The 7,303-nt window shown below is 47.1% G+C and overlaps 1 pseudogene; it reads left to right on the forward strand.

Moving 5' to 3' along the window:
• The first annotated feature begins 1,325 nt into the window (after positions 1 to 1,325).
• On the forward strand, positions 1,326 to 1,945 carry LOC149219836 (small ribosomal subunit protein uS11m pseudogene; annotated as a pseudogene).
• Positions 1,946 to 7,303: the final 5,358 nt, after the last annotated feature.

Raw genomic sequence — 7,303 nt, forward strand, 5'->3', positions numbered from 1 at the left:
AGTCTTATCCTTCTCACTTGGGCAGTCAACCCTACTCACTGGGCCTATCTATCTTATCTATACCTCTTCTGAATACATGTTTTGATCCACTGGAACACCGGTCTTATTGTAGCTGACCCCCTACTAATAAGAATGGGTCGCTCCACCTTCACTGAATAACCTATCGAAATTGGAACAAGACTTGATGATGGCCCACTCGATCCAGCCATAACAGCTGCCTTAAATAGAGAATACGATGTCAGTCTTATATACCACGGAGTTTACATCCCCGAAATGCTTTTGGTACCAGTCATCATATCCGCATCCCGTCGGAATAGAGGTGGGGCCTATAGAGAGTAGGGGCATGTCTCCTATTTGGAATTGTGCGTGGCCCGCCCAGCGTCTATAGGTTTTGTTATTTTTGTCTTCCACCCATAGTAGAGAGGGGGAGGGGAGGGGGCAGATCGATCTATTGGCACCGTTCAATCAGATCTTTCTACTAAGCGTCCGGGTAGGAAAGGGACTATCCTATCTTGCCAGTCTGGTGGTTCGGGCATTCCTTCCAAGGTTTTGCTTCACCTCTTATAGAGCAGGCCCTATAGAGAGTAGGGGCTTCATTGTAGAGTAGGGCTCCGCAACCCTATTAGATATGAAGCGTGGTCGTAACTAAACCGAATCTCCATCCATCTTGTTGAAGAAGCACTCGGAAACATGAAACTATACCCTGTAACAACACTTCTGAAGATGCCCTACCTCTCTATAGTAGGGCTTCGCTTCACACTGAGCAAAGTACATGTTCGATTCGGTAAGAGCAGGTTTGAGTGGGCCATCAGGCATAGTAAGAGCTCGAAGTGGTTTCAGGATTGGAACGAATAGTGGGCGTGCTCCTTATGATTGGCTGTAGTAAGTTCTCTAATAGGCTGTAGTGCATGGGTCTAGGAGAGAGAATATGTTTCAGGTTCTGCGAGAGCTTGTCTTAACATATAAGATACTGGGTCAACAAAACTCTACTGGTTCACGAGCATGGTGGGTAGCTGCCCCTATAGATAGTAGGGCGCGAATCAACCAATCCAATTCATATTGAACTATTCTAATACCTTTCTTTCAAAGTGTTCACCGAGACCTCGTATTAAAGCATTGGACTTGGGGGGTGAAAAGGTACTGCCATGCAGATTGATTCGATCCAGCAGCCACTTCTCTTACTGGCTCGGTCGAAAAGGGCAGAAAAGCATAATGACTACGAACTCTCGACCGACCCCCCACCAAATAATTAGGGAACCTTCTAGCAATTTGAAGGGAAGAAATATAAGTAAGAAGAGTTATTAGGAATGAAAAGAGAGGGAACGAGGAAAGAAGAAGCGACTGATGAGTGAGTGGGAGCGCTACGAAGAGCATAGAGCTATAGTTTTGAATAAACACCTCTAATATGATGAGAAAACCCAAGCACTTGGGAAAAACGACGGAGCAGGATCACGTAGAGCAACAAGTTATTGTGGACAGGAGTTTCAGATCCATGAACTTTGTACAAAGCATCCCAGAGGAATATGAGCAATCAGAGCGGAAAAGAAATAGGGAGAAGAACAAAGATTTCGTCCATTCCCCACCAATCCACAATAATACCTCTGTAACCGCGATGGATGATAAGGGGAATAAAAAAACTGGGGCCTCCGCAGGTTGCTTGGAGGAAATGAAAGGGGGGTCACGTCGCTCGACCAAGTATGCTGCTGAAGCAACTGCAGAACATATCGGGCGATCCGCAAAAAAGAGAGGGAAGCCAATTGTAGTGAGAGTGAAAGCATCTACCTATCTCGGGAAAAAGAAAGCAGTGATCCCGAGCTCTCGAAAAGGAGTAGGGAGAAAATCTCTCATTATGTACATCCACGATGTAACCCAACTTTCACATAACGGATGCCGACTCCCCAGGAAACGTCGTGTTTAAATCTCATCATAAATTGATTAAGTTCTCCATTTACTTCTACCTATTATTCTTACTCACTCAAATTGAGGAATGAAAATCGCTCGACCAACGATGCGCAAGCAGGCTCGACTACTATTTACCCACCCACCCCAATCCCCGAGGGGAGAGGAATTGGAAGCTTGCTCTACTAATATAAAGGTCAAGCAAGCAAGAAATTCCAGGTCAATTAGCGAGAAAGTGAAGCATGGTCATTATTAAGGAAAGGTCGATGAGGTCCGCTTCAACCCCGTATGGGCTCACAGCTTTCCATTTTCCCTTCTATGGGGTGGGTCAAATCTGTGATATTTGCTTCAACCCCGTATGGGCTCACAGCGCGAGCAGCACTCCCACTAAGTTCAACACCAATCACGAATAAGGGAAACACCCACATCAGAACCAGAACTCCCAGCACCGGTAGAAAACGCACGCCTATGCCCATCGGATCTCATTGGGTCACCCAGATATCAAGAAGAGAAAGGTCAAGCAAGGTCGAATTCATCAAGATAAGGCGAAAAGCCAAATTGTGATCGAAACTAGCACATCCATACGCCCAGCTACCTCTACTTATTTAGTTAAGGGGGGGGGGGGGGGGTTCCTAGATCGAGGAAGAGAACAAGCAGCAGCCGCAGTACACCTAATTACATCAATCCCTTTCAGACTAGATTCTTTTGACTCGTTAGGAGGAGCCACCTACTTCCCTATTCTCTCCATACCCCGCCTACTATTGCTACTCACCTACTTACAGCCATCAGGGTCAGATATTTCGCTGGCTAGGAGATCAGTCACTCGCCTTCAGTCACTGGCTAGGATGTGGCTGGCTAGACCAATCACTGGCTAGGCTGGCTAGTTCATATCGCAGGAATAATCTCGACAATGACGGGTTCCTCCTCGCTACCTTATCAGCCGCAGGCAGGAAGGAATAAGGAAATATGAGTTCCGGAAACACATTACAATACGGATTAGAACGGATTAGATATAAGATTAGATATAAGTATGGCCACGATAAGTATAGCCACGATTCGAGGGTGGTTACATCATCTTCGGGAAAATTGAAGTGCCTAGTTCCGAGCCCTCTCTTAAGGCTGGAAGGGCTGATGCATTCGATAAGTACTGCCTAGGAAATCTTATAAGTGCGATATCTGTCTGGTCTTGCACCGCCTATTTCAAAGCGCAGCTACCTCGCTCACCTAATTGTGGCTGGCTAGTCAATAGAGCGGCTCTACAACTCGCCCCTCGATGGCTGGGAGCCTGTACCTACAAGATTCGATGGGCGGCTTTTGCCAAACAAACAAAGTGATCCCCATCGGTGGTAAGAACAGACTGGCTGACCGAGTGCACAACACCCTCCCCCCTTTAAGCCTGAATCTGTTCTCTCCCCTGCCTGCCTGAAAATACAAACCCAACACCAGAGATTAACAACCCACTATTAAGTTCCCAACCTTATCTTATGTATTCATTCTCGATTTCATGCATGCTTGATCCTTTCCCTATTTCTTTCCCACCCAGTATTGACGTGTTCCAACTGCTAAGTCAACTTGCTTTATTGAGTCTACTGCTGTTCTGTTTCCAACTATCTCTTTCTTTCTGTCCGAGTGGTCTATTTGGTCCTGTTTCATTGTCTAGGTGTTGGCCGCTGTGGAATCCGGTTATTCAGGTACGGAGTCTGTTCATCCTCGTTCAAAGGGGCCGTATCGAAAAAGGCTAAGCATCGCTCGTGGAGTCTGTTTCATTAGAGTATCCCGTTAGGTTTTCCGTATTTCGGTATTTTGAGTTGAAGTTGGAATGCTTCGGGTAGTAAGCATATTGTATGTACTTCATTTCCCTATTATTCATCTTCTGAGTCGAAAGATGCCATCATCCATCAGAAGAGAGAGAGTTAGCTATGGCATGCATTGCCCAAAAAGAATGTGGAGAGGACCAAGGTCCCGGAGGGGCTTGCGCTTCCTAGTGCAAGGAAGGGTCCTGTTTTCAGATTCTGCTTTTTTCTTGAGAGTCGCAGGTTACAAAGAGCCATTCCTCCCTCATTCACTTAGGTTGGTAGCTTCTATGTAAGCTTCCTTTGATTGAGATTTGCTTTCATTTCAGTTCCTTTGCATTTCAAGCTAGAATAACATTAAGTCTTGAAGACATATAATCGTAACCCTTCACGTATACGTACATCCTCCATCCTTTCAAGTGAGTCTCTTTCTTTATTATAGTAGTGCCCCCTAAGCAGCTGGTTTTCTAATGCCTCGCAACAAGCTTCATCAGGAGGTGGGGATCGAAGCAATATACACATTTTCTTATTAGGCCAAGAACCTTTATTCCTTCAAGGTAAGAACAAATCGGGTGAGACCGAAACCTGCCTAAACCTCGTTATGCTACCACCTGCCTAAACCCCGTTATGCTGCCACCTGCCTGATTGGATGGATTAATGAAAGGATGGAAGGATGGAATCACCTTTCATGCCATAATTCATCAATTTGGCCTAATAACACCGCTACTTCTTTACCCCGATGGATCAATATGCCTAAGATCCCTACAAATAAGGGGCGAGGTACGTTAAGTGACTCGCCCTCCTTGCACTAGGAAGCGCAAGCCCCTCCAGGACCTTATGTTCCTACGTTTTCTGATGAACCTAGAATTCATGCTGTGGAGGCATAAGCGAGTGTTATAATGAGCTTTACTTCATCATCTGGTAGTGCTCCAAATACTTAGGACGGGGAGATTAGGAAAACCTTCCCCACACTAGTAGAACAAGAATAGAATTATACCCAACTCAGTAGTATAGTCCCTCTCCCGATGGTTGAGTGACTCCGTCCCTCTATTCAAAACCTATTAAGGATAATAGTGCATGGGCGAAAGTGCCCCCCAAACCCCCTGGTTATATAATCGATGGTACCTGCCCTATGGGAATAAGGCGATATTTTGATTGGCCGGTTGAAGTGAAACCATTCAACTTTCTATTTGTTTCCAATATAGTACAGTCTTCCGGGCCTGACCTTTAGCTACTTTGGTTTGGCCCACCCTTGTTGCTTCCCTATCTTACCTAGCTTAATGAGGACGGGTCCAGCTTATCCTTACTTATCTACCCTTATCTTAGAAGCTGAATGGAGTAGGAGCTGAATGAGTGAGGAGTGCTTTAATCATCTTCCTTACCGCCTTCCTTAATTAGGAGTAGCCTTATCTTACTTCCCTAGCCTTATTATGTAAACTGAACTCCATACTCCCTAATCCCAGCGGAACCAGCCAGCTCTTGGACTGATCCAACCTGGGGAGGATGCGTAAGCAGGCTCGAGTGGCCGCCATCACTGAAACTTTTCCGTGATTCCAGTCATTATATACATCATTACGCAATCTAATTTGAGGAACTTTAGTTGCTCGACCCCCGGGAGAGGACCGGAGGGGCTCGACCATAAGCCCCCCCACCCAATAAGTAAATTGAAACTTTAGTTGCTCGACCATAAGGGAGAGGACCGGAGGGACGGAGTCACTCACTATTCCAATGGTGAGGGTGCGTAAGCACACTCGACTGTCAAGGCCGCCATCGACGGAGTCACTCACTCATTCCGATGGGTGAGGGGCTCGACCATAAGGATGTCCCCAGCAGGGTGAGGTACGAACGCTCGACTGTTAAGGCCGCCATCACTCGACTATTAAGGACCTTTAAGGTACGTAAGCACGCTCGACTAATAAGGACCCTTTAGGGGGCTCGACTGATAAGGAGAGGAGAGGTGCTCGACCAAAAGGGAGAGGAGAGGGAGAGGACGCGGAGGCAGGCTCGACTGTTAAGGACCGACAATGGGGCTCGACTGATAAGGAGAGGAACTTTAGTTGCTCGACCATAAGGATGTGCAAGCAGGCTCGACCATAAGGGAGAGGTGCCGTTAGGCCGCTCGACCATAAGGATGCTACAGCAGGCTTGACTGTTAAGGCTGCCATCACCGGCAGGGGCTCGACTGTTAAGGCCGCCATCGATTTATCGCTCGACCATAAGGTCCGGTAGGGGCTCGACTGTTAAGGACCTTTAGGTGCTCGACCAAAAGGGAGAGGAGAGGATGCGTAAGCAGGCTCGACTGATAAGGCCGCCATCACCGGCAGGGTGCGTAAGCACACTCGACTGTCAAGGCCGATGGCAGAATCAGTACCCTCATTACTATAATAGATCTGGAGGACCAATATCATATACCCATTCCTATAAACATTCTTGTGCAACCACGACGAAGCCTTAACACGCTTTGTGCCGAACTTTTTCTCCTTGCAGAACCACAAGTTATAACTTGGGGCCTCGCCCTACAAGAGGTACACGCCCGCGCCTTAGCGAGCCAACAAAAAGTGCGCCTCGAGCTAGCTTTCAAGCTACTCGTTAGAGTAAACCCACATTTCTTTCACCCCCTCAGCCCCAGTCAGCCCGAGGAATACCCCGCAAATAAGCCCCAACACCAAGACACCAGGAGTGCTTTGGCCCGACTTTCTCATTTCGTTAGGATACATGCCTTTCCTAAGCCCTATTCCAGAAATGATCTCGGAATATAAAAATACGACGTTCTCCGGTGGTTAGCGCATAACCTCGTTATCACCAGGAGAATCGGTGCTTTCCAGCTCCTCATTGTTCTATCTTCTAAAGCACCTCACCTTATATATGATGTTATATCTTTATTAGATTTATCTATATATGGAGTAATAATATGAATGAATATAAGAAGTGTCTTCAGAAAAGGTCCTGTCGCATAATAAACATAAGGGGCGCAGCAGCTGCCGGGTTGGTTAACGCACCCAGGCCGCCATCGGTGGTGTGAAGTAGGTTCAATGCCTGCTGTATCAGAAAGAATGCATCAGACGGATGCCTTATCAGCGACGGAGTCACTCACTATTCATATGGTGAGGCCCGGAGGCCCGCCATCGACTCACTATTCATATGGTGAGGGCCGCCATCAGCGATTTTGGGCGATCGACCATAAAGGCAAGGCCACCATCGACTCGCCAATTCATATGGGTGAGGGCCACCATCAGCGATAAGCCACTCTCCCCCCATACCATTTACCCACCCACCCCAATCCCCGGTTAGGCGAAAGCGCTCACTCGACCTAAGAAGGGCGAGGAGCGAAGCAGCGGGTAAGATTCTCATTAATATGACCGGAAAGACCCGTTGGATTCTATTCTCAGTACTTTTCTCCCTAAAGTGCTATAAGGTGGGCATGTTCTGACTAAGATGAAGATGCTCTGGTGGAAAGACGAAGGCCTCCAATGAGCGGAGCAACTGATACGTATAGCCTAAATCAAGTAGTAATATAAGTTCAATCCTTCGTCCTCTTTTTTGTTTTATTTCTCTAGCCGGGAGCTCCTTGAGCCCTGCCTTCCTTGATTGCTTATTGGGTGGGGGGCTTA

The sequence above is a fragment of the Pinus tabuliformis genome, chromosome Q (assembly GCF_031772625.1).
Source record: "Pinus tabuliformis cultivar Carrire ecotype Pingquan chromosome Q, CPIR1, whole genome shotgun sequence".
Classification (NCBI taxonomy): domain Eukaryota; kingdom Viridiplantae; phylum Streptophyta; class Pinopsida; order Pinales; family Pinaceae; genus Pinus; species Pinus tabuliformis.